Genomic DNA, 24,738 nt, shown 5'->3' on the forward strand with positions numbered 1-24,738 from the left:
ACAGCGGCAGTAACGCGGAAGGTACGGATTTCTCCGTCCCTGGGGGTGAAAGGATGGAAAAAGGGACGGAGAAATTCGTACCGCCGGGGGTAAAGTGGTTAAATAAATGCTTTAGTTTTATCCATAACGGCTTATATTGCCTGGTCATTTACGTACTTGAGGGAGGTGAATCCACCCATTTCCTTACTTTTAAACTGGTTTTAACACATTTTATCCTGTGTCGGCACCTCTGTTATCCCTGTGTTATCATTGATCTAGTCCACCCTTGGTGGATGGGTGTATCCCCATCTTTCCTTTCTACAGAGAGCGACTTTTTAAACCTGAGTGGGGTCAGGTAATAATTCTCCCCACCTGCCTGTCCAGTGGTCGCCTGTGAGGTGACCAATACTTGTGAGTATAATCTCATCTATTTAAAATACATCCAGAACCACTGAAATTACTACACTAGATTGGGCTCTCGGTTTCTAATTTTGTTTTCAAAGGATCATTTCCAAATGACACAATGATAGGATCGAGTGGTCGACTGTGTAGTTGTATCATTAATGGGCACCTTTAGAGATAGATCAAATATAATCTTTAAACAAGAATGTTAAATGAATGCTGGGGTAGAGGAAAGGGGGTATTGAAGTCTACTAAACTGAGTTTAAATTACTTAAAGAGAATCTGTATTGTTAAAATCACACAAAAGTAAACATACCAGTGTGTTAGGGGACATCTCCTATTACCCTCTGTCACAATTTTGCCGGTCCCCGCCGCATTAAAAGTAGTCAAAAACAGTTTTAAAAAGTTTATTTGTAAACAAACAAAATGGCCACCAAAACAGGAAGTAGGTTGATGTACAGTATGTCCACACACAGAAAATACATCCATACACAAGCAGGCTGTATACAGCCTTCCTTTTAAATCTCAAGAGATCATTTGTGTGTTTCTTTCCCCCTGCAGCTCACTGAAGAGTTACAAGCTGATTGTTTCTTCTTGCAGACAGCTCTGCCCGGTTGTCTGTAATTCTGCAGTATGTGACTCATCAGTATGTGAACAGAGGATTTATCCAGCTCGTAAAAGATAAGAGAGCAGAGAAAAGCTGGCTAATGTAAATAACACACACACACAGGGGAGTGTACATAGAGGGAGCATGCATAGCAGATCACACTGAAGAGTTGGCAGCCTTCCAGACACAGGACGACAAGTCCGACAGGGGAAAGATAAGCTGATTTATTACAGAGATGGTGATAGTAGAAAGTGCTGCAGTAAGCCAGAGCACATTATAATAAGTTTAGGAACCTGTAGGAAGGTAGAAAACACAATGACATTTTTGTTACAGAGTCCCTTTAATAATATAAGAGCATCAAAAATGATCATGTTTTTATGAAAAACTGGATGAATAGATGGCTAGAAAAATGTGACCTCATATAAACAGGTCTCCAAGTCCACATGCTATTTCATCTGGAAAAAGTTTGCCGTGGAAGTTTTATTTTAAAAAAAAAAGTCATTGGGTTTCCCTTCTACAGTCACTGCACCTATGTCACATCTATACTTCATTTCTTTTAATTGTTTTTATTTTTTAGTTATTTTGTAGAAACCTGTGTAAAACAAAGTGTGTCAGAAAATGGGAGCACTACTAAATATAGAGTTGAATGTCAAGAAACAATGCCTCTGGCTGCCTTGCATACCATCATTTCAGAGAGGTTGCGTGTTTGGCATTGCTTCTCATTTAGAAGGACAATGGCATTTGTCTAACATAGAACACAGTATAGCTTAAGGATACAAAAGAAAATGTCAAAGAAAAGGAATAAAGGAATCTAAACGTACTTTACCTTCACCATTTATTTTTTTTTTCAAAATTGTCATGGGGTACAGAATTTAAAGTGGCAACATATGCAAAGTGTTATTAATGGAAAATGTAATGATTATCTAAAACAAATCTTTTCTTAATCACAGAGTTGAATAAATAATTGCAAAGGATGTCATATGTATAAATATTTTTCTTTGAGGCACTAGATTAAGATTTTTTTCCCTATGGCTACAGTAGTTGATGTTTGTGTTCAGTAAAAGGTGTATGACTTTTATGGCTCCAAGCATTTTTATAGAAGTAGAGAGGTACCCAGCAAACAAAAATTTATTAACGTAAACGTAACGCAGTGAGCAGTGCTTCCACTGCAGCCACTGGTAAGGCTCATTCACTCTGTACAGTGCGAGCAGTGCAACACACAACATACTGTATGCAATATATAAGGAGATCAGACACTCCACAAAAAGTAATGCCCGATGTTTCCACTAGCGTGGTGCATTCTAATATATGCTTCAGCATTGTACTGCTGTACATTATTGTTTGCATTTACCCCATTTAGTGTAAAGAAAGGGGTTAGCACTACAGCGCACAGTGTGGTAGGTGGCCATGCTTTACAATACAGAACCTATGTTGATAGTGTGAAAGAGCGAGACAGGCAAAAAGGGCTCTGGAAATTTGGGGGCACCATGCACCACCATAGGTCATAATGTGAATTACGGCTATAGCCGCGCTCATGCAGTAATTTGGGCCCCATCAAAAGACGGAGCCCAAATTACTATAAAAATTTTTCTTTAATGAGCATGGCTCCTTCAACTCTTAGAAACTGTTAGCGTCATGGTTACTGTCGGTTTTTGTTGTGAAATTTAACTGTCAGAGCATACCCAGCCCTTATCATGATGTTGATTGGGTTGTCAGGAGACAGGTTCTTATTTGGCAGGCAATTACTTGCCTCAAGTACTATACCTGTAGACTCTTTCACAGTCCTTGCATCTTCAACTTTTGCACCAGACTTTTGTGTGGAATAGTGTCGAAGCCCTTTGCAAAGTCCGAGTAGTAATCAGAAGCCCCATTCACTAGCAATAAAAATAGCAAATCATCAGTTTTCTACTCACAGCTGTGAGTTCTTGACATGACTTTTTCAGTTTCATTGGAAAACTTAGCACTGTTGCATGTAAGTAGCATATCACTGCTTCCCCCTCATGTAGTGTTAATGGGAAATGTGCAGATAAATGGCAAGAGTGTTGAACAGAGTGTCTGAAACACACGCTGTCATCCACTATTTTGCATTTGCAACTAACAAAGTGGTGGATGCTATGGATCCTGACCAGGGGCGGACTGGCCTGGGGGGAAGGGGGCCAATCTCCCCCCGGGCCGCCGCCTGTGTCCTGTATCAGGGCCGCTCAGGACCACGTTTTACATCTAATCTATGTTGGTCCCACAGCGCTCTTTAAACTGCGGGACCTTCTTTCTCCCGGTTGTTGCTGCTGCTGTGACTGGCTGGTAGGCAGCAGAGGTCCTGCCCCCTGCCTGCAGACACAGCCAGTCAGTAAGTACAGAGGCGCATGGAGCGCGTCATTTGAAATGGCAGAGAGGCTGCTGTCCCAGTCCTGCCTGATGTCTGCAGCTTTCCTGCGGTGCGTGTGGAGTGCCAAATGTGCCCTCAGTCCCAGCCTCCTGCCGCTTGCTTGAAACACAAAAGAACAGGGACACTGGCCGTGCATGCAGACTTCAGCTCCGGACACTCTTCCTGGTAAGCTGACACTTCCTCTCCCCATTTGTCCAGCCCTGTGCTCACACAGCTGCCCCCTCCCCGTATCTCTGTCTCTCTTCTATGTGTGTAACCCTTTCACTGCTGGTGCCCTGTTAGCCAATTTGGCTTGTTGCAGCAATGGAAGTTTTGTTTAAAGTTTGTTTAAAAGTAAAAAGGTTTCACTAACCTGGGGCTTTGGCCACCCCCTGCAGCCATGCTGAACGGTCCAGCGCCGCAGCTCAGTTTTATAATCGCAACCCAACGGCCACTGCATCTGCGTGGCCCTGGCCGTACGCAACCTTATTCATGTTCGCCAAACCGGGAGCATCCTGCGCAGCTGCAATATGTTTTCTCTGCATGAATGAATGCGTGCAACGAGGGCTGTGCAGGTGCAGTGGCTATTGATTTGCAAGTCGGCGAGATGGAAATGTAGCCACTACAGGGGACTGGGGGATCGTTCCAAGACAGCGTGGGCAGAGGGCGGCAGCAGGGGCCTGGCAGAAGCCCCAGGTAATTGATTTTTTTTTGTTTTGTTTTTAAGTTATTTTAGTCTTCCTTCAAGTGTACCAGAGACATTTTAAAATAAAGGTTTTATACATACCTGGTGCTTCCTCCAGCCCCCTCCGCACCAATAGTTCCCACGCCGCCATCCTCAGCCTTCTGCAGCTCTGATACCGTAACTTCCTCCAGTAGTGGCCAGTCTGCGCAAAAGAAGTGCGCCGTCTACGTCTCTCTCCGGCAGCCGCAGACTGGCCGCGACTAGAGGAAGTCACGGGACCTGGTGCCGGCGATAGAGAAGGCTGAGGACGGCAGCGTGGGAGCGATCAGAGCGGATGCGGCTGGAGGAAGCCCCATGTATGTATAAAACTTTTATTTTAAAACGTCTCTGGTTTCCTTTAAGTAAACCTAATGTGGTCAGTGTAATTTACCAAGGGCTTCTACTAGCCCGCTCTAGTACTTCTGGTCCCTCTCTGCTATCCATTCAGCAGCTGTTCCCTCCGAAAGCTGCATGTGCCTCCTCAATTGCGCTCCCAAAGCTGGGAGCATTCTGCATTTGCACAGTTTGTAAAAATTGCTACTGCGCATGTGCCGAATATTTCCAACTATGGGAGCGCGATCGGGGAGGCATGTGGCCGCGCATGTTTAATAGCTATTAGCCAGTAGCTGACTTAGTCTGGCAGCTTTCAGAGAGGCACAACTGCTGAATGGATCAGACTGGAAGCATGCATTTGAAATCGGTGCCGGTAGACTTGGGCGCAGGATACAGCCGGTATATGGCTGATCCTGCTTCTGCACAAGTCCGGGCCGTGTTAATTACTATTCCCCCTCCAGGCCGCCATGGATAGTGGGGAATGAAATAATTCGGCTTCCAGAGATTGCTGGAGGCCGAATTATTGTGTTTTTAAGCAACTTCAGCTCCGTCTTCTGACGGCGCCGACGTTACTCACTGAGCGCCGCTATAGGACTGATTCCTATAATAGTCTATGGTGGCGCTGGCTGCGCCCAAATCTAGCAGCGCTGAAAAGCACTGCTCTGCACTGGAATGTCAGCAAGGGGCCTGAAGGACTGCAGGGGGCTAGAAGAAGCCCCAGATAAGTTACACTGGGCACCTTAGATTCACTTACGGTATCCTTTTAAAGGGAACCTTAACCGGAGGAAAAAAAAGAGTTTAACTTACCTGGGGCTTCTACCAGCTCCCTGCAGCCGCCCTGTGCCTGCCCTGTCACTGAACGATCATCTGGTTCCTAGCAGTGCCCCTCTTCCGGCCAGGCGACTCGACGACCACTGCACATGCGCAGCCCTGGCCGTACTCCCTTCCTTGGAAGTGTTCTGCGGATACGTAGTAGAGATTTGGAGTGGCTGGATAGTGTACTGGTTAAGGGTCCTGCCTTTGACATGGGAGACCAGGGTTTGAATACTGGCTAGTAAGGAGTTCAAGGCAAGACTCCCTAACACTGCAGGATGGCCTCCTGAGAATGTCCCAGTGGCTGCAGCTCTTGAGCGCATTGAGTCTGACAGGCGAAAAGCGCTATACAAATGTTTCGATTACTATTATTATACATTTCCCGTCCACGCATGATCAGGAGGTGCACGGACTGGGGCCGCACATCCAGAAGAAAAAAAAAGTGCTGCGGGGGCCCGGGGGATCGGTATGTCCCGGTGCGGGGGCCCGGAGGATCGGTATGTCCCAGTGCGGGGGCCCGGAGGATCAGTATGTCCCGGTGCGGGGGCCCGGAGGATCGGTATGTCCCGGTGCGGGGGCCCGGAGCATCGGTATGTCCCGGTGCGGGGGCCCGGAGGATCGGTATGTCCCGGTGCGGGGGCCCGGAGGATTGGTATGTCCCGGTGCGGGGGCCCGAAAGATCAGTATGTCCCGGAGCGGGGGCCCGGAGGATCAGTATGTCCCTATTGACATCATAGCATCATGCAGTTGGCCCCGCCCATATCATTTTATGACCACGCCCCCAGGGCCTATGGGTTGTGTTTTCCCCCCAGGCCAAAAGTTCCCAGTCCTCCCCTGATCCTGACAAAGTTGCAAACAAGTCTATTCACTTCTTAAATACATTCCAACCAGCAATCTTTGATATGGTAAAAAAATATACAGCAAATACTATACATTTGTTATGGAGTCCAAAAGCAGCTGCATTACAGAATTGTATTATTACACTTTAAGCAATATTTTTCTTTGACAATTTCTTGCATCCTCACTGCAAATTCTAGGAGTTTGCTGAAAGCGGACAGTAAAAAATGAAACCAAAAGCAGTGCTGAATAGTTGAAAGTAAAGATAAAGTAAATATTGCTCTAACAAAAAGCCTTTTACAATGGGATGTGGGCCTGTGCCTACAGTATAACACTAGTTTATTCAGAAAATATAAAGGTGGCCATACATGGTACAATTTTTCATTTTTTTCGATTAGATAATTTTTGGTGGCCATACACGGTACAATAAAAAATTTTCCTGTTTATTTGATCTAAATGATCGAATTGAATGAAAGTTGAAAATATTTTTTTTTCGATCAAGAAATTCGAACGATCATCCCGTTTTTTCAGGAAAAATGATCGGACATGCTGGAAAAATCTTTATATTCGATCTAACGGAATAATCGAACTAAATTATCTAATTGAAAAAATTGTACCATGTATGGCCGCCTTATGGTGGCCATACATGGTACAATAAAAACGTTCGATTATCCCGTTTATTCGATCTAAATGATCGAATCGAATGAAAGTAGAAAATATTTTTTTTTTCGATCAAGAAATTCGAACGATTATCCTGTTTTTTCGATAAAAAATCTGATCGGACATGCTGGAAAAATCGTTATATTTGATCTAACGGAATAATCGAACTAAATTATCTAATCGAAAAAAAATGAAAAATTGTACCATGTATGGCCACCCTTAGTTTGATTATTCCGTTAGATCGAATATAAAGATTTTTCCAGCATGTCTGATCAGATTTTTCTCAAAAAAATGGGATAATCTTTGATCATTTAGATCAAATAAATGGGAAAATCAAATGTTTTTATTGTATCATGTATGGGCACCATAAGTTAGTCAATGAAGAGAATCAGTGCATAATACACTGGCAACAATTATGTTATATTTGCCAATGCTATATGCACTATGGGAGAAAAGTGCTTTACAAATGTTATTGTATTGTATTGTATTATATTGTATTGTATAGATATACCACAACTGCCATGTAAACGAGTCCTTACAGCTGTGGAGACTTACTTGTCGTTTGCTGTAGAAATAATGCAGTGGACAGTTTTTTTCTTCTCCCTCATCTTCACACACAATCAACTTAGCACTGCCTAGTTTTATTTACAGAGTTCATAGGGAGTTTTTTATATATATAAACTTTTCATGAATTAATGGATTGTTATCAACTCAAACTTCAGCTCCAAGGAATAAGGATCATAACATCTGTTAGGTATAACAGAATCCTGCTTTTTTTGTTGTAATTTACCTAGTCCAGTGATAGGCAAACGTGTCTCTCCAGCTGTTAAGGAACTACAAGTCCCACAATGCATTGCAGGTGTCTGACAGCCACTGTCATGATTCATAAAGGCAAATGCATTGTGGGACTTGTAGTTCCTAAACAGCTGGAGAGCCAAGTTTGCCTATTACTGACCTAGTCAATCAGATATAATATAAACAGAGCTTTCATTTTTGTATGTCACATTAACTAATTTAGCTTTTAGGACGTAGCTCCTACGTCCAAAAATGCATGCCGGATGTAGGAGCTACAGTACATCCATGAAAAAAAACGGAGCCACGGGGGTTCGCAGGGCTGCAACCACCGGGGTGCGCAGGGCCACCCGTCAGCCCGGAGATCAATGAATGGGAACGCAGCTCCCATTCATTGATCTAAGTCCTTGTTAGAACGATCGCTGGCTTCTATGGAGAAGCCGCAATCTTTCTGTTACACATCCTCTCTTCACTTCCTTTAAGCAGGAAGCCAAAAGCTATTTTTAAATGAATAGACACACTTTTACATTTAAGATTAACTGTTTACCTCCCACACACCCAAAAATAATATTTTTTTTTAAAATTACAATAAACCCCCCCCCCCCCAAAACATAAATAGTTAAGTAAGGGTCTGAATTTTTTTTAATGTGCATGTGAAGAGGGAATATTACTATTATGTTTTAAATTAAAAGGTTGTAAATAGTGATGGATGCAAAACTGAAAGAATGAACCTTTATTTCCAAATAAAATATTGGCGCTATACATTGTGATAGTGACATCATTTAAACAGTGTAATAACTGGGACAAATGGGCAAATAAAATACGTGGGTTTTAATTATGGTAGCAAGTATTATTTTAAAGCTATAATGGCTGAAACCTGACAAATAATAATATTTTTTTTCCATTTTTCTTAATATTCCAATTAAAATCCATTTAGAATAAAATAGTTCTTAGCAAAATGTACCACCCAAAGAAAGGCTGATTGGTGGCGGAAAAAAGAAGATATAGATCATTTCATTGTGGTAGCAAATAAAGTAGTGATAAAGTTATTGGCAAAATGAATGGCAGGTGAATATTGCTCGGATGCATAAGGTGAAAAAACACTAAAGGCTGAAGTGGATAAAGGACATCCGAGGTGAAAAGAAACTGATGTGAAAAACAATTGTATCTATCCTCCTTCTCCTAAAAATGACCTTTATTTTAGATATCGCACAGTTTTATTTCATACTAGCTGGACGCCCAGCGTTGCCCGGGTATGTATTTGGCAAGTGTTGGCTCTGCCCACTTTTTCTAACCCTAACACACAATTAATTACTGACCAAGTATGTGAGCTTTGCGGTCTTTGGCATCGGCAATGAAATAAAATTAATCTGATTGGATGTGGCTCCACCCCTTTTCTGAATTTGAACCCCAATCACCCAATGGCCAACTGTACCAGGTACAGGTGATTAACAGTGCAAGAATGGCAGCAATTAAATATTCCCCTTAAAAATCAATAGGTGGATTTTGATTGGCTTTTATAGGCTCCACCCACTTTTCTGAATAGTAATCCCAGTCACCAAGTGACCAACTGTGCAAAGTTTGAGAACCCTACCATTAGCAGCATAAGAATGGCTACAGTTTACATTTGCGCAATGAAATTTGTATTTTCTCCACCCACTTATTTACTAACATTGTTAAGGCATGTATTTGGCTGGTGTTGGCCCTGCCTACTATTTCTAACCCTAACACACAATTACTCAATAACCAAATTCGTGAACTTTGCGGTCTTTGGCATCAATAATTTGCATTGAGATTAAACAAATCTGATTGGCTGTTTGTGGCTCCACCCCTTTGTCTGAATTTGAACCCCAGTCACCCAATGACCAACTGTACCAGGTTTAAGGCTTGTGCCATTAACAGTGTAAGAATGGTAGCAATTACATATTCCCCTTGAAAATCAATAGGTGAATTTTGATTGGCTTTTGTAGGCTCCACTCACTTCTCTGAATATTAATCCCAGTCACCCAGTGACCAATTGTGCAAAGTTTGAGAACCCTACCATGAACAGTGTAAGAATTGCTGCAGTTTACATTTTCTCAGTGAAATTTGCATTTGTCTCCGCCTACTGATGACCCGGCATTGCCCGATTATGTATTTTGCATGTGCTGGCTGTGCCCATTTTTCCTAACCCTAAGACACAATTAATCAATTACTCAATGACCAAGTTTGTGAGCTTTGCGGTCTTTGGCATCAATAACCTGCATTAAAATTAAACAAATCATATTGGCTGTGTGTGGCTCCACCCTGTTTTATGAATGTAAACCCCAGTCATGCAATGATCAACTGTACCAGGTCTGAGGCTTGTGCCATTAACAGTGCAAGAATGGCAGCAATGAAATATTCCCCTGAAAAATCAATAGGTAATTTTTGATTGGCTTTTGTAGGCTCCACCCACTTTTCTGAATATTAACCCCAGTCACCAAGTAACCAACTGTGCAAAGTTTGAGAACCCTACCATGAACAGTGTAAGAATGGCTGCTGTTTACATTTCCCCAGTAAAATTTGTATTTGTCTCCGCCCACTTATGACCACTTATGACCCGGCGTTGCCCCCTTATGTATTTGGCTGGTGTTGGCTGTGCCCACTTTTCAAACACTAACGCACAATTAATCAATTACTCAATTACCAAGTTTGTGAGCTTTGCGGTGTTTGCCATCAATCATTTGCATGGGAATGAAACAAAGTTTGTGGCTCCACCCCCTTTCTGAAATTGAACCCTAGTCACCCAATGATCAACTGTACCAGGTCTGAGGCTTGTGCCATTAACAGTGCAAGAATGGCAGCAATGTAAATATTCCCCTTGAAAATCAATAGGTTAACTTTGATTGGCTTTTATAGACTCCACCCACTTTTCTGAATATTAATCCCAGTCACCCAGTAACCAACTGTGCAAAGTTTGAGAACCCTACCATTAACAGTGTAAGAATGGCTCCTGTTTACATTTTCCCAGTAAAATTTGTATTTGTCTCTGCCCACTTATGACCCGGCGTTGCCCGCTTATGGCTGGTGTTGGCTATCCCTACTTTTCTAACCCTAACACACAATTAATCAATTACCAAGTTTGTGATCTTTGCGGTGTTTGGCATCAATAATTTGCATTGAAATGGCTCCACCCTGTTTTATGAATGTAAACCCCAGTCACCCAATGATCAACTGTACCAGGTTTGAGGCTTGTGCCATTACCAGTGCAAGAATTGCAGCAATGTAAATATTCCTCTTGAAAATCAATAGGCTAATTTTGATTGGCTTTTATAGACTCCACCCACCTTTCTGAATATTAATCCCAGTCACCCAACGACCAACTGTGCAAAGTTTGAGAACCCTACCATTAACAGTCTAAGAATCGCTGCAGTTTACATTTTCCAGTGAAATTTGTATTTATCTCTGCCCCCTTTTTGGTTTTGGGAATAAAAAGTATCCTATACTTTATTCCAGGTCATGTACTATGTGTGTGCCAAATTTCATTCAAATCCGTTCAGCCATTTTTGCGTGATCGAGTAACAAACATCCAAACATCCAAATATCCAAACATCCGAACTTTCCCACTTATTATATTAGTAGGATTGAAATCTAGTTTTTACGTTTTTACTGTTTCATTGTCTCTGCTCAATGACACCTTCATTGAAGTATGCTAGAGCTCAAATTCATGAATTCTGACCCGTTTTATCTCTCTCCTGCTCCAGGAAGCCATTTAATGACATGAAAGTATTTTATGGCTGTAATTACTTATCAGTTAGGGTTATGCTATAGTCTGACCAAGTCTGACCCCGTCCCAACCCTGATAGAAATTGTCACTTGCATACCTGATGTTTAACTCTTTCAGGCAGAGAAAGAAAAAAACGAACATAGCCTAGTTATTTATGTGCTTGACACAATACATACACATGTCTATCTCATTATGTCACATGTCACCTCGGTTGTTCTCTAAACTGTAGGATTTGCATTTGTATAAAGCAAGAAATATTACAGATAGCTATGAAAACATTTATCTTACATTGATTTTAACAGAGCAATGTTTTAAAAAGTGAATTTTCGTATTTTTTTCTACACCATTAGGATGCTAAATGTTTATCTTTGATTTATGAGTTAAATAGTCTAAGATCTATTATAATATATATATATATATATATATATATATATATATATATATATATATATATATATATATATTTCTTTTTTTCTAACACCAACTCTACTCCCTCTACATTACTTAAGAGGGAAGGGCTGAAGTGAAGTCATCCAGAATGGACGTATACAGTAGTAGATTTTTAAGTGATTAATATTAATTTCCCAGATGATTAACATATCATGACTGTTAAGTTACACTACAGTGCATTTAATTTTTCTAAAATTTTATACAAGCTTTTAAAGTAATTATGAGTATCCCCAAACATACCAGCTTCCCACTCTAACAAATAATAATCATAAAATCAAACTTATATTTTTCAGTGATACTTAAATAAATAATTTCAACCATGCAGATTAGATTCATCATGGTTACTGAAGCATTCACACACTAATTTATTACTAATTGCTTGTTTTTCTAATATGCATGTGGCGAATAAAAATATCAAACAAGTACTTGAATTCTTGCACCTTCAGAAACAATTTAATTATTACTTGAACATTAGCTTTTGTGTTTTTTTGGGGTGGGGGGTGTTGTTGTGAAGTGGGGGGGGGGGGGGGGTTGGGGGATGTAAAATTGGTTTTGTGTATGTAGTTTGCAGCAAATATCTTGCAGATAATCTACACCAGATGATAGTTTTAATCATTGAAGCCTAATTGGGTGTGACATTCAGGTCTTGAGTGAAATGCAGTCAAACCACCATTTAGCAAATGTTACTTGACTAAAATGTTTTTTAAAGCTTGTGTGGAGGTCTAAACATGGAGGCTGCTTGTGAACATCTACACAGGCCTGAAAAGTCTATAGCTTTGCTACAATTTTTACAATAGCAGTAATCTCTGGGAAATAATTTTTTTCCCATTTTCTCAAAAGAAAACTATTTTGTTTTTTTACATATTTTTAGGCCTATGGCTGATTTTCAACTAGAGCAATCATCTAAATGTAAGGACAATATATCTGTAGTATTTGTACAATCAATCCCATTCTTATCTAAAGATCTAGAAAACAGCTATGGCACAGTGTGTGTCTCCTCATACATGCTCCATATATACTTGGGTAGTACAAGTGGTAGGTGCGCCCATTGCCCAATCTTAGGCACATGCCCATGTAAAATTAAAAAAGTGTGTTTCATATCTGTGAAACAGTTTGACTGCATTACTCATCAAACCAAAAAATTGTCAAAGCTTATGATTAAGCCTAATGCTGCAAGGTTAATTATAGAATTACACCTACAACCAATACTGTGTTTTTATAAAGCAGGATAACCTTTTAATCAGGCAATAATAACAATACGGTCTATTAGCTGTAATTCTCATTTGTAAAAAATGTTCTTAGTAAATACCTTTTCCTTGATTTCTTTTGAGTTCTTCCAATTTCCTCAACCTGGTACTTACTGGTACTTAAAATATTTATGAAATATCTAAAGTCTATCTTAGTTGTAAGTAGTAGACACAGCAAGTAGGCTGTGTGACTAAAATTTGCAGTTATTGGTGTATATTTAGTCCGAGTTATTCATCACAAATGATTTATGAGCTCCTTCATCCATTCTGAGGTTAGGATTCCCCACCATACGTGCCTTTAGTGGTTCTCTCTATGTAGTAGGGATACCCACTCACCTAGCTACCACAGTAAATAAGAGATTATTCTGTCAATTACCCCTTACTGATAATGCTTATTCAAAACTGAGGCATTAGCTAGGAATTTTGGCAAATAGATAAGAAATTGGCAAGCCAGTAATTAAACTTGATGCTCACATATTCAGATTTTTCCTACTCAGAATTGTGTACTTCTTTCATCATGTAGCTAAAGAGACATGCCTGTATTGGGACTCATTGCATATAAGTATATACCATATATTCCGGCATATAAGACGACTGAGCGTATAAGACGACCCCCCAACTTTTCCAGTTAAAATATAGAGTTTGTGATATACTCGCCGTATAAGATTACCCCTCTTCCAACGCACACCAAATGAAAAAAAAAACAAAAACATCATATACTGGTGCAATCTATGAACAGATACTGGTGCTGTACTGTATGTGGTACCCAGTATTTAACAGTATAACATGAATTGGTCAATTCTCCCTCTCCCTAAGTGGATTGGTCAGCTCTCCTTGTCTACCTGTTTTTCAGAGTTGTATGGAAGAATAGATTGCGCTGTACTCATAAAACACGCCTCTTTTACCCTTCTGGCCCACCCATGTATCCTATTTACCTCCTTCTTTGCCTCTCATATCTCGCACATGTGCGCCGCTTCACTACAGTCCTCAGCAGCGAGATCTGAGAGTCGGTAAAAGGATAGGGCTTATCACCCAGCATCAATGACACCCGGTGTATAAGATGACCTGTGAGTTTTTCAGAAGATTGTCAAGGGTTAAAAAGTAGTCTTATACGCCAGAATATACAGTATATACTGTATGTATGTGTGTGTGTAACCAGCAACCCTCACTGCACATTTACTGCTGAGTTGTGTGTCTCACCTGAAGAACTCTTTAGATTGAAATATATTACCTTTAGGATAGGTTCACAGTGGGTATTGCGTTGCGTTCCCTGTCACAGAAAAAACAGGAAAGCAGTGCAGAACATTATCTGCATGTTGCATTGCATACATTAAGGCAGGGAACACACTTGACAGTTTTCGTACGCGTTTTCTGCACAGAAAAACTGAGAACTCATGTTAATCAATGGGCTAGTGCACACTTACTGTGTTGTTCGCACGCAGAAAAAAAACTGACATTCTGCAGTTTTCTCTATCAATTACATCAGCTGCTGTGAAAAAACGTGCACGTTTTCCTGCATGGAAACACACTTGGGGCTTGATTCACAAAAGAGTGCTAACTGTTAGCACGGCCGTTTTCGCACGAATTTTTGCATTGCGCGCGATCACGAATTTTCGCACGAAACGATAACGTTTTCGCGCGCAAACGCGAATTTTACCGTGAAATCGATATTGTTTTCGCGCGAAAATTCGCGTTTGCGCGCAATGCGAAAATTCGCGCGAAAACGGCCGTGCTAACAGTTAGCACTCTTTTGTGAATCAAGCCCATGGTGTGCAGAAAAAGTATGCAGAAAAATGCATGCGGAAAACTGGCTGTATGTTTTAGACAGGGAACGCACTTGACTTTCAAAGAGAAGTATGCTTTATAGTACTGTTAATGCGGGCATTGTGCATTGAACAGACTGAATGCAGTTCATTGTGGTACTGCACTCTGCCAGCCCATACTGTAATGGTCGCACGGTCAACGTTGAATTGCTTTTGTATTGCAGGACCCTGGTTAACGTTACAATGCACCTGTTTTGACTCACCGCAATGGCCCACTGTGAACCTAGTCTTAGGTTTTCTTCCCTTGATTGGTTTATAAAATAATGGTAAGTAAATTGGCAAAAGAGTCTATTAAACCTTGTGCGTAAACATTCTACTATCTATGGACTTAATGAATCTGGATTGCTTTCATTGTGCAAAGTGCACACGTGCTTTTCAACAAACCAAAACGTAATGCAATTTGCATCAATTTGCATTTTGAGTATTGGATCAACCTTCCTAAAAAATATTCTGCTGTGTCCTTAACATATATATGTGTGTATATATATATATATATATATATATATATATATATATATATATATATATATATATAGCTTTATATTTCTGCTATAACGGGCTCAGAACAAGAATAATGATTGGCTTGTCTGTATGAACTGTAAGCTACAATTAGCACATTAGACACTAAGAAAATAACTAAAAGTTTACCTGTATCTGACGAAAAGGTTCTAAGCTGAATATGTACATGAAGGCAGTTCCATAGTGGTGATTGTGCATAGTTTGCAAGCTTTAATGGCCCTTCAATCCACGGTATAGTAACATGCATATATTTTCCTAGGGAAATTAATTTCAAAGTGAAAATCCCCTCCCCTGATGTCTCTTAAGGGTCATTATTGACCATTAAATGATCCTTTCAGTGATGTCCAGAACATACATTTGGGGTGGATTGGTACAGCTCAGTCACATTATTATGGGTTGCCAATTTCCGCTTCTGTGGAAAATTCGCTTTCCACCATTGCCGTTTACCGCTACCGCTTTCCGCATTCCGATGCGGATTTTCGCGGAAACTTCTGCCGAATTTAACATTTATTTTCTCAAAAAGTACAAGGTCTTTTTGAAAGATTTTTTTCCTCTTGTTTCCACTCTTCTGCTTAACATACCCTGAAAATGTTGTGTTTCTAGCACCTATGGGGGCTTTGCTATTAACCTCTAAAATCTGTGGCATACCGAATATCGGTAATGCAGGATTTCTGCACTTTACATTTCCACCAATTTTAACATTGATTTTCTCAAAAAGTACGTATTTTTGAAAGATTTTTTTACCTCTTGTTCCAAGTCTTTTGCTTAACATACCCTGAAAGTGTTGTGTTTTTAGCACCTATGGGGGCTTTGCTATTAATCTCTAAAGTCGACAGCATACCGAGTACCGGTAATGCGGATTTCTGCATTTTACATTTGCGCCGACTTTAATATTGATTTTCTTAAAAAGTACAAGGTCTTTTTGAAAGATTTTTTTCCTCTTATTCCCACTCTGCTGCTTAACATACCCTGAAAATTGTGTGTTTTTAGCTCCTATGGGGGCTTTGCCATTAATCTCTAAAGTCGGCTGCATACCGAGTACCAGTAATGCAGATTTCTGCATTTTACATTTCCGCCTAATTTAACATTGATTTTCTCAAAAAAGTATAGGGTCTTTTTTAAAGATTTTTTTTCCTCTTATTTCCAATCTTCTGCTTAACATACCCTGAAAATGTGGTGTTTCTAGCACCCACGGGAGCTTTGCTATTAATCTCTAAAGTCGGCAGCATACTGCATATCGGTAATGCAGATTTTCTGCATTTTATATTACAGTTAATGGCCACTGATTTTAGCGGTTAATAGCAAAGCCCCCGTAGGTGCTAGAAACACCAAATTTTCAGTGTTTGTTAAGAAGAAGAGAGGGAACAAAAGGATTTTTTTTTCAAAAAGACCTTGTACTTTTTGAGAAAATCAATATTAAATTTGGTGGAAATTTCCACGAAAATTTCCATGATTTCAGCGAAAATCCACCTACCGCACTTCTGTTACCGATTTTTGAATTCTGATGTGGAAGTTCAATTTCCGATCGGAAATGTGAAAATTGCATTTCTGCGAAATCCAAATGAGCATCCCTGCACATTATACATATTACAGCATCCAGGATTTCAGGTCATCCAAGTCACACTGGTCACAAAACACTAATGTGTGTAGGCAGCCCTAGCTGACTAAATGGTATCCATATCTGTAACTTAAAACATTCTATGGATACATGAAAAATAATAAGCTTTGGCTTTTGTGTTATAAAGTGGTTCAGAAGGTACTTTTATGGACACCCTCTCAGGAAGCATTGTAAAGGAAGCCAGGAGGAGGTCAGACAATAGTGTATTATGTTAGAGAGAGATGAGGCTACAAAAACACTGTACAATATGTGCCTGATTCTTTTACAGCTCACTTCAGCTGCACTGCACTACTTTGCACCATAGAAAAGCCATGTAAACTTGCTTTCTGTTGTCATCACAGCCCGTGTGCATTGTATATGTACTCTTGCTGCTTGCTGGTGCTTGTCATTGGAGAAGCTCTTATATTCAAATTCTAAGCCCCTTTCTACGGCCTTTTAAAATACTGCTTTACTTTTTTTGTGATGCTTTGTCCAGTTCAATAAACGTGTACACAATAATTTTCAAATTTAAAGCATACCTGTCTTGAGATAAACATGGAGCCTGCCATTGCTAGCCACCTCCTAACATACTACCTTCTTCACTGGTGTTGATCCCTTAGCTTAAATCACTGACTTTAAACAAGTCAAATCAATTTCTTCACACCTGGTCTCGATTTTTGCCAGGCAATTAACCTTCTCAGGAGGAGGCCGGCAATGGTAGCCTCAAGTGCACTTAAACCAATTACACAGAAATAAACAAAACAAAAAACTTTATGGCCTTTTGGCCAAGAAATATAGTTGTTTAGGTGCTAAAACAGCTTTAGCACAGCTGTAAACCTCTCATTAGAAATTAATCTCCATACAGAATATTTACTTTTCGATAGAATAGGAAAATGCTGAAACCTTTGTGAGATTTTAGCCCTGACAGGATCCCCATTAACGATACACAAGAATGATTTTGCTAAAGTAGAATCATCCTGGAGTGTGTGTAGGGCATGGGCTTTGTATGCAGTGATTAACATACCTAAACCACTGCTTCTCTTCTGATGCACTCTATGCAGCATTTCATCTTAGTATACTTCTGTCTTCTAAACCTCCGCTCTGAAGGCAGAAGTGTAAAAAGTCGGAGCGCAATATAAGGGAAGCAACGGCTTAGGTGAGTTAACCCCCACATACACAGCCTGTGCCTCTTGCACACTCTGGGACAATTTCGCCTTTCACAAAATTGTTCTCCTTCAACCTTCGTGCCCACCAGGGATATTTTACTTCACGTTCTGTTCAAGAGACACAACAGGAAGGTAAAAGAAATATTTTTAAAGAAAGGTTATATCCCACTGCTTACATCTTTCATTTGAACTTGCTTTTGGCTGCAAGAATCCTTGCCAACCTCTGTTCTGGTGACAACCATTACTTTCTACAATGCAGCTAATTTTGTGTTCCAGTATCAATAATCACAGGAACAATAAATGATGGGAAATATCCACAGTTTGGGCACAGACAGCATTAATCAATTAATAGCTCTTAACTTGATAAACATGTCCTAATACAAAGGTCCATGCTCAATGCAGACAACAAGTTTGTGGTTAAACTAAATACACAATTTGTTTTATTTATTGGAATCTCATAAATGCATTTGTCACATCAATTCATTGAGTTGAAAGGCTGCACCCCAATTAGTATTGGTTTGGTCCACAACTTGGCTGGCTCCACTGGGCATGTGTTGCATGTCCACAATAAAAGGTTGAGTAAAGATTACATTTTACAAACGGTGGTCCTCTCCTACCAAACATGATAATTTCATAGCTGCATGAGAACGTTATTTTGCCTTCCAATATGGCTTCCTTATCATATCTTTGTATCCTCGTGCAAACTAGGTCTTTATTTGTAAATTATTTGTAAAATATGCTTACTGTACTTGAACTCTGACTGAATCCCCTGAAGAACTTGTCATGAAGGCATGACCCTATTTTAAATCCTAATCACATTTCAATATTTATATAAATTCAACTATTTGCATAGCAGGTATAATGTTCCTTTTTTTAATTTGAACCCAAACTATATGTTTGTCATGAAGCTATGTGCCAATAAATTGTTGTGTTACTTCACATGAGTCCTGAGGAAGGTATACAAAAGTAATTTTTTTACTTGTTATTTTTCACTGAAATGTTAAAAATGAAATTCAAATTTGAAACGGTAATTATATATTCGTTTCAATAAAATGGTTTCACCCTAACATTCTGCTGATTTTGGTTCCCATTTTTCAGTTGTGCGATGCTCACAATGGATCATACAGTCTAATGTGTCATCACAAGGCATGTAAACGTGTACTAGTAATTCAACAGATTTACTTAATTTGCCAATGTAGTTTGCTCTAAAGTGTTAATTCACATTTCATTACTTGACAAAGACACACATTTAATGAAATTAGCATTTCTCAGGATCTAGTTAATCTCATTATATACAGTTCAGCAGAACTCCATGGATTACCTACATTATCACATGAATAGTCGATACTATGTGGAAAATTCTCACTTGCCTTGGCTAATTTATCAAGACACAAGCAGAGAGCACTGGAGCAAAAATGGTGCAGGTGTCAAGAGCAACCAATCAGAATACTTGTTTTATTCTGCAGATGAAATCGGACTGGCTCAGGTAACGGTCGCATTTGTTTCTCGTTTTCCATGCAACTGTCCTGAGAAATCAGTCTCCATCCTCATCTGGAAGTCCCGAACATACTGTAAAGGGCAGCATGATGTATGTGTGTGAATGAGTCTGGGCTCCTTTGGATCTCTTAAAGAGGAGCTGTTAGCCATACTATCTAAAAAAAACCCACATACATTAGTAGATAAATAATTGCTCTACTTATATAACATATTTATTGCACTGTCCACATTTTGATTTCAGGGAGTTTTATATAGTAAATAAAGAGAATTCTGTTTCTGTCAGTTTCCATTTTGGTATCCCTGTGTCTGAAGCCAATCCTGATGTCATTTCCTCCCTTACTCTAATTCCTCTCCTCTTTCTGATTAAGTATGCTTGCCGGCCCTCCTCCCAGTCTTCAGAGACTCCCACACAGCTAGTAAGAAGTGAATTATCACAAATCATTGTGTGACTTTGCAGACCTGGTTTATTTGTATGGATCAGATTTCAGCTGAGTAACTTTCTCAGCTTTTCAGCACAAGAAATATTGGCCAATCAGAGAGGAAAAGAGTTGTGGGAGGGGAAAACTGGAGTGAAAGAAGCTTCAGCCAATCAGGCTAAATTAGTTTTGCCTGAGAGGAAAAGGGGAGGAAAGTAAAGAAGAAAAAAAAACATGCACTGCAACTTCTCTTTTTTTGGCAGATGTACCAAATAAGAGCCAGGGGACCTGGTAAATGATATTCTATTGAGAAGAAAATTAAGAGTGATTTTTAACTTTTGGATTGCCTGGTTAGCATCCTTATTTGTTTACCATATAAAAATAGATAATTGATTTTTGATTTTATGCCTAACAGTTACTCTTTAACAAGATTCACTGACTTCATAACTTAACAGGAATAAATGTATTACAATGTTGAGCTGCGCTCTCCATATATCCTAAAAAACAAAAATTCATTCACATAACGTAATCCTGTAATGGTTTGTTTCACATAACACCCAGTGATAGTGAGAAAATTGTGAGCCACTCGTGAATCCTCTATATATATATAGCTTTATATTTCTGCTATAACGGGCTCAGAACAAGAATAATGATTGGCTTGTCTGTATGAACTGTAAGCTACAATTAGCACATTAGACACTAAGAAAATAACTAAAAGTTTACCTGTATCTGACGAAAAGGTTCTAAGCTGAATATGTACATGAAGGCAGTTCCATAGTGGTGATTGTGCATAGTTTGCCAGCTTTAATGGCCCTTCAATCCACGGTATAGTAACATGCATATATTTTCCTAGGGAAATTAATTTCAAAGTGAAAATCCCCTCCCCTGATGTCTCTTAAGGGTCATTATTGACCATTAAATGATCCTTTCAGTGATGTCCAGAACATACATTTGGGGTGGATTGGTACAGCTCAGTCACATTATTATGGGTTGCCAATTTCCGCTTCTGTGGAAAATTCGCTTTCCACCATTGCCGTTTACCGCTACCGCTTTCCGCATTCCGATGCGGATTTTCGCGGAAACTTCTGCCGAATTTAACATTTATTTTCTCAAAAAGTACAAGGTCTTTTTGAAAGATTTTTTTCCTCTTGTTTCCACTCTTCTGCTTAACATACCCTGAAAATGTTGTGTTTCTAGCACCTATGGGGGCTTTGCTATTAACCTCTAAAATCTGTGGCATACCGAATATCGGTAATGCAGGATTTCTGCACTTTACATTTCCACCAATTTTAACATTGATTTTCTCAAAAAGTACGTATTTTTGAAAGATTTTTTTACCTCTTGTTCCAAGTCTTTTGCTTAACATACCCTGAAAGTGTTGTGTTTTTAGCACCTATGGGGGCTTTGCTATTAATCTCTAAAGTCGACAGCATACCGAGTACCGGTAATGCGGATTTCTGCATTTTACATTTGCGCCGACTTTAATATTGATTTTCTTAAAAAGTACAAGGTCTTTTTGAAAGATTTTTTTCCTCTTATTCCCACTCTGCTGCTTAACATACCCTGAAAATTGTGTGTTTTTAGCTCCTATGGGGGCTTTGCCATTAATCTCTAAAGTCGGCTGCATACCGAGTACCAGTAATGCAGATTTCTGCATTTTACATTTCCGCCTAATTTAACATTGATTTTCTCAAAAAAGTATAGGGTCTTTTTTAAAGATTTTTTTTCCTCTTATTTCCAATCTTCTGCTTAACATACCCTGAAAATGTGGTGTTTCTAGCACCCACGGGAGCTTTGCTATTAATCTCTAAAGTCGGCAGCATACTGCATATCGGTAATGCAGATTTTCTGCATTTTATATTACAGTTAATGGCCACTGATTTTAGCGGTTAATAGCAAAGCCCCCGTAGGTGCTAGAAACACCAAATTTTCAGTGTTTGTTAAGAAGAAGAGAGGGAACAAAAGGATTTTTTTTTCAAAAAGACCTTGTACTTTTTGAGAAAATCAATATTAAATTTGGTGGAAATTTCCACGAAAATTTCCATGATTTCAGCGAAAATCCACCTACCGCACTTCTGTTACCGATTTTTGAATTCTGATGTGGAAGTTCAATTTCCGATCGGAAATGTGAAAATTGCATTTCTGCGAAATCCAAATGAGCATCCCTGCACATTATACATATTACAGCATCCAGGATTTCAGGTCATCCAAGTCACACTGGTCACAAAACACTAATGTGTGTAGGCAGCCCTAGCTGACTAAATGGTATCCATATCTGTAACTTAAAACATTCTATGGATACATGAAAAATAATAAGCTTTGGCTTTTGTGTTATAAAGTGGTTCAGAAGGTACTTTTATGGACACCCTCTCAGGAAGCATTGTAAAGGAAGCCAGGAGGAGGTCAGACAATAGTGTATTATGTTAGAGAGAGATGAGGCTACAAAAACACTGTACAATATGTGCCTGATTCTTTTACAGCTCACTTCAGCTGCACTGCACTACTTTGCACCATAGAAAAGCCATGTAAACTTGCTTTCTGTTGTCATCACAGCCCGTGTGCATTGTATATGTACTCTTGCTGCTTGCTGGTGCTTGTCATTGGAGAAGCTCTTATATTCAAATTCTAAGCCCCTTTCTACGGCCTTTTAAAATACTGCTTTACTTTTTTTGTGATGCTTTGTCCAGTTCAATAAACGTGTACACAATAATTTTCAAATTTAAAGCATACCTGTCTTGAGATAAACATGGAGCCTGCCATTGCTAGCCACCTCCTAACATACTACCTTCTTCACTGGTGTTGATCCCTTAGCTTAAATCACTGACTTTAAACAAGTCAAATCAATTTCTTCACACCTGGTCTCGATTTTTGCCAGGCAATTAACCTTCTCAGGAGGAGGCCGGCAATGGTAGCCTCAAGTGCACTTAAACCAATTACACAGAAATAAACAAAACAAAAAACTTTATGGCCTTTTGGCCAATAAATATAGTTGTTTAGGTGCTAAAACAGCTTTAGCACAGCTGTAAACCTCTCATTAGAAATTAATCTCCATACAGAATATTTACTTTTCGATAGAATAGGAAAATGCTGAAACCTTTGTGAGATTTTAGCCCTGACAGGATCCCCATTAACGATACACAAGAATGATTTTGCTAAAGTAGAATCATCCTGGAGTGTGTGTAGGGCATGGGCTTTGTATGCAGTGATTAACATACCTAAACCACTGCTTCTCTTCTGATGCACTCTATGCAGCATTTCATCTTAGTATACTTCTGTCTTCTAAACCTCCGCTCTGAAGGCAGAAGTGTAAAAAGTCGGAGCGCAATATAAGGGAAGCAACGGCTTAGGTGAGTTAACCCCCACATACACAGCCTGTGCCTCTTGCACACTCTGGGACAATTTCGCCTTTCACAAAATTGTTCTCCTTCAACCTTCGTGCCCACCAGGGATATTTTACTTCACGTTCTGTTCAAGAGACACAACAGGAAGGTAAAAGAAATATTTTTAAAGAAAGGTTATATCCCACTGCTTACATCTTTCATTTGAACTTGCTTTTGGCTGCAAGAATCCTTGCCAACCTCTGTTCTGGTGACAACCATTACTTTCTACAATGCAGCTAATTTTGTGTTCCAGTATCAATAATCACAGGAACAATAAATGATGGGAAATATCCACAGTTTGGGCACAGACAGCATTAATCAATTAATAGCTCTTAACTTGATAAACATGTCCTAATACAAAGGTCCATGCTCAATGCAGACAACAAGTTTGTGGTTAAACTAAATACACAATTTGTTTTATTTATTGGAATCTCATAAATGCATTTGTCACATCAATTCATTGAGTTGAAAGGCTGCACCCCAATTAGTATTGGTTTGGTCCACAACTTGGCTGGCTCCACTGGGCATGTGTTGCATGTCCACAATAAAAGGTTGAGTAAAGATTACATTTTACAAACGGTGGTCCTCTCCTACCAAACATGATAATTTCATAGCTGCATGAGAACGTTATTTTGCCTTCCAATATGGCTTCCTTATCATATCTTTGTATCCTCGTGCAAACTAGGTCTTTATTTGTAAATTATTTGTAAAATATGCTTACTGTACTTGAACTCTGACTGAATCCCCTGAAGAACTTGTCATGAAGGCATGACCCTATTTTAAATCCTAATCACATTTCAATATTTATATAAATTCAACTATTTGCATAGCAGGTATAATGTTCCTTTTTTTAATTTGAACCCAAACTATATGTTTGTCATGAAGCTATGTGCCAATAAATTGTTGTGTTACTTCACATGAGTCCTGAGGAAGGTATACAAAAGTAATTTTTTTACTTGTTATTTTTCACTGAAATGTTAAAAATGAAATTCAAATTTGAAACGGTAATTATATATTCGTTTCAATAAAATGGTTTCACCCTAACATTCTGCTGATTTTGGTTCCCATTTTTCAGTTGTGCGATGCTCACAATGGATCATACAGTCTAATGTGTCATCACAAGGCATGTAAACGTGTACTAGTAATTCAACAGATTTACTTAATTTGCCAATGTAGTTTGCTCTAAAGTGTTAATTCACATTTCATTACTTGACAAAGACACACATTTAATGAAATTAGCATTTCTCAGGATCTAGTTAATCTCATTATATACAGTTCAGCAGAACTCCATGGATTACCTACATTATCACATGAATAGTCGATACTATGTGGAAAATTCTCACTTGCCTTGGCTAATTTATCAAGACACAAGCAGAGAGCACT

The sequence above is a fragment of the Hyperolius riggenbachi genome, chromosome 2 (assembly GCF_040937935.1).
Source record: "Hyperolius riggenbachi isolate aHypRig1 chromosome 2, aHypRig1.pri, whole genome shotgun sequence".
NCBI lineage: Eukaryota > Metazoa > Chordata > Amphibia > Anura > Hyperoliidae > Hyperolius > Hyperolius riggenbachi.